This window comes from Pongo abelii, chromosome 3 (assembly GCF_028885655.2).
Source record: "Pongo abelii isolate AG06213 chromosome 3, NHGRI_mPonAbe1-v2.0_pri, whole genome shotgun sequence".
In the NCBI taxonomy this organism is placed as follows: domain Eukaryota; kingdom Metazoa; phylum Chordata; class Mammalia; order Primates; family Hominidae; genus Pongo; species Pongo abelii.
In genome coordinates, this window is record NC_071988.2 from 63202344 (window position 1) to 63206908 (window position 4565).

General features: G+C 38.5%; 1 pseudogene; it reads right to left on the reverse strand.

Annotated features, from left to right (window-relative positions):
- Positions 1-3880: 3880 nt before the first annotated feature.
- LOC112133228 (U6 spliceosomal RNA) lies at positions 3881-3979 on the reverse strand (annotated as a pseudogene).
- Between the last annotated feature and the right edge of the window lie 586 nt (positions 3980-4565).

A 4565-nucleotide genomic window follows, 5' to 3' on the forward strand; every position in this document is an offset into this window, starting at 1 on the left:
GCTATATGAAACCATTATGCCTTGAAGCTGTACATGGAAAAGTCATGGGAAAGAAATGAAATGAAAGAAACTTATGTGTTGGTTCCTTCCTGTCTTATGTCTCTCGTTGGTCAAAGTTTGACCCATTTTTGTCGTGTTATTTGACTGCTTGGGATAGCTGATGGGAAATCCACATCCCGTGCTGCACAGCACAGGGCCTCAGAGAGTCTATAAGCTGGATTTGATGCGTGAGCAGTTATGGCTGCTCCCATGTGGGGCCCAAGGGAGGCCATGCAGCCTCTGGCCTCCCCCCATAGAATGAACAGATATCCTGCAGTGTTGGGCAGAGAGGCAATGGTGGCAGTGGCCAGGGCTTTCTACTGAGCAAGTGGCAGGGGGCAGATGGCAAGAGCTAATCTGAGGATGTGCATAAATTGAGTCTGATATTATAGACAGTAATAGATAAGGAGTAAATCAGAGATTGGAAGTGTGATGAAAGTAATTAGGGAAATGGAAAGTTCCAGAAGGATATATCTGGAATATGGATTTATAGAGCATGGGCAATAGAAGACTCTGTTGACACATGGAACCAGAATGTGGCGGAGGCAGCTCTGCCCCAGGAAGCAGGGGACCTGGTCCCTGTTGCCCACCTTCCCTTAGCTGTGGGATGTCTTGGATTTGTCTCTTCATCTCTCTGAGCCGGTTTCCTTATTTAAGAAATGGAAGCGAATCAATGCTAACTTTTTTCAGCTCTGAGATATATGTTTCAAAGAGACAATTTTGCAGGAGTAATTTACATGTAGTCTTTTCAAATTTTGCTATATAAAAATGAGAAATTATAGCCAAGAGCATCCCTACACAGAAACTTATTTTTAACTTAAAATATGCATCAGTGGGTCCCAAGATAAGCTTTTGCTCTGGGCAGCCAACCAATCTGAATTCTAGGCCTGCCTCTGTTAGCAGCCAGCCATGTGATCACATGTAAATGAACTAACATCTATCTCTAGACTTTAGCAAAGCACAGGCTCTGGACTCCAATCACCTTGGCTACAGTCCAAGTGTAAGCACTGACCAGCTATGTGACCTTGAGTACATTACTTGACCTGTCTGATCTTCTTTTTAATATCTTAATATGGGGTAATAACAGTACCTATTTAGAGGGGCTGCTGTGAGTAAATGCATATGAAATATCCCACATAAATATACATTCAAATATCCATTAACGTTTCCTTTACTGTGAAAAGAGGTAGGTAGGGCTATGGATCCCTAAGCCCCATTTCAGCTGTAACTTTCCATGATTCCATACCCTGATTCATTACTTATTACAGATGCTTAAAGATCACTTATTACGTGTGTAGTCCTGTACTACCTTGCCCTCAAGAAGCACACAACCTGGTTGAAACAGTCACATAAGATGAGAAACCATACACAGTAATCTACACTATTTTCATAAGGGATGATATCTTAAAAGCATAATAGATCTCATTTAGAGTTTTCACATTGATAATTTATCAAGCACATTATTCTGGGAAAAGGCACTTTGTCAGTGTTGGAGGATATGCTTATGACAGGTCCTCACAGTTCTTTAAAAAATATTTCATAGATGTCCATTAGTATATGTTCAACTGATAACTAATGGAGTATTATTGGAAGCGCTGTGCAAATAAGGGCTTCATTGTAAAGTCTGAAGCATGGTAAATTATATATCATTCCTTAGTCTACATGCTCTTTATAATGATATCATATTTCTAATGGAAAAAGTTAACATTAAAATTAATATTAGACTAGTGACTTGAGTTGAATTGAACTGGCAATGCTTTTTGTTGTCATAAAGGTGACCATGTGTAGCTCTTTGGACTCAGTACAAAATATCCCACCCAAGAAATAAAGGACTGGCCAGGTGTGGTGGCTCATGCCTGCAATCCCAGCACTTTGGGAGGCCAAGGTAGGCATATCATTTGAGGTCAGGAGTTTGAGACCAGCCTGACCAACATGGTGAAACCCCATCTCTGCTAAAAATACAAAAATTAGCCAGGTGTGGTGGTGCACGCCTGTAATCCCAGCTACTCAGGAGGCTGAGGCAGGAGAATCGCTTGAACCCAGGAGGCAGAGGTTGCAGTGAGCCGAGACCACGCCATTGCACTCCAGCCTGGGCAACAGAGCAAGAATCTGTCTCAAAAAAAAAAAAGAAAGAAAGAAAAGAAATAAAGAACAGTATCTTATTCAGCAATAGCAAAGTCTCTCCAACTATTTAAGGAGCAACCCTAAATATAGGACCCCAAAACCTATTCAATTTTAAGTATGAAGATAGAGAAAAAAGTCAGGAAAAGTATATTATTTCAAAAGCATATTTGGATTAGAAAAAATGTCATTAGGTATTAATGAATAATGCTAGGTAAAAATGGAAAAATCTGTAGTATTATTAGGCATTTAATAAAACATTAAGAAACGTAATTTAAGAAGGTTTAAGGCAGGACGCCCAGAAAAGTTTATTTTAGGGTACTACGGAAGATGCTATCATAGACTACAATGCATTGTGGTGGTAAGATGCTGAACTTTGATTTAGAACATACTGGTTCAAGTCTTTATTCTGCCACTTGCTGTTTTAGATTACTTTGGCCAAAGGTCCTACTCTCCCATGAAATTGAGGGAATTAAAAATATCTCGTTTATGTTATTTATTTATTTTTGAGACAGCGTCTCTCTATGTTGCTCAGACTGGAGTGCAGTGGCATCATCACTGCTCACTGCAGCCTCAACCTCTTCAGGCTCAGGTGATCCTCTCACTTCAGCCTCCCTATTAGTTGGGACTACAGGTGCATGCCACCACACCCAGCTAATTTTATATTTTTTGTAGAGACAGAGTTTTGCTATGTTGCCCAGGCTGGTCTCAAACTCCTGGGCTCAAGCAATCCACCCACCTCAGCCTCCCAAAGTGCTGGGATTACAGGCATGAGCCATCACGCTCAGCCTTCAAGTTCATTACTAGTGTTATTTGTTCATCATGCTCAGTCTTCAAGTTCATTATTAGTGTTATTTGTAAAATTGTTACCATAGTTTTACATGCACATAATTTAAAGAGATTAATAGTTTTACAAAGCTTCTTTGAAAAACATTAACCCTTCCTCTGACATTTTCCCATCCTTGGAAGAAACCACTTCCAACTCTGGTTATTTCTTTTAATATTTGCCTCTATATCACTTAAGTTAATGCTTACAGTGCCAGTTTTTTTATTGTGGTAAAATATACATAAGATTTACCATTTTAAGTGTATAACTCCATGGAATTAAGCACATTCACATTGTCATGCAACCATCACCACTATCCATCCCAATGTTTTCATCATCCCAAACTGAAACCCTGTACCCACTAAACAATAACTCCTCACTAACCCCTGCTCCCAGCCCCTAGCAGCCACTGTTATACTTTCTGTCTCTATGTATTTAACTACTCCAGGTACCTCATGTAAGTGGAATCATACATTAGTCTCTTTGTTACTGGCTTATTTCACTTGGTATAATGTCTTTGAAGTTTATCCATGTGGTAGCCTGTGTAAGGATTTCCTTGTTAAGGCTGAATAAATTCCATTATATGTATATGTCACATTTTGTTTATCCATCTGTGAGTGGAAATTTGGGTTACTTCTACCTTTTGACTATTGTGAATAAAGCTACTATGAACATGAGTGTACAAATATCTATTTGAGTCTCTGCTTTCAATTCTTTTGAGAATATACCCAAAAGTGGAATTGCCAGATCATATAGTAATTATGTTTAATTTATTGAGGAACTGCCATACTATTTTCCATAGTGGTTGCACCGTTTTACATTCCTACCCACAGTGCACAAGGGTTCCAGCTTCCCCACAATCTTTCCAACACTTGTTACTTTCTGTTTTTTTTTTAAAGGAATGCTTTATGAATTTTTGTGTCATCCTTGCAACAGGCTATGCTAATCTTCTCTGTATCATTCAAATTTAATATATATGCTGCCAAAGCAGAACTCTATGTATTTTTGGTTTCTACTTTTGGAAGATTTTCTTAACTTTATCTTCCAACTCTTCTACTGAGTTTTTATTTATACTGTTATACATGCAATTTCCAAGAACTTTTAATTTCCAGAATATTTCTTTTTTAAAGAGAACATCTTATTATTGTCTTATGAATAAAATAACTTTTCCTATTTGTCTGAATACATTAATCATAGTTGTTTAAGGACTTATTCTTCCTACAGTGGTCTCTATTTCTTCAATTTGCTATTCCCCTTTATTCCTTTTTTTAGTTTCTTTCACGCCATAGCTTTCCCTCAGATAATCTGGTGATCTTTGGCCACTTGCTCATATTTAAGAGCTCTAAGCTTGTTGACTGTGGGATTCCTGGAGGGTGATTTGCCAGGGCCATTTTGTGGGTATCCTTAATATATATTAATTAGGACTACTCATGTTTCCTAGAGAAGTATTTTTACATTTCCTGCTTAAAATACACAGTGCTGGCTCTCTTCATTCTGGAGCTGAAGAAGAGAGACTGGAAGGGAAGGGGTGTCTTCTCAACATTTGGCATGTCAATGTTCTGTTAATATGACTGGGTTC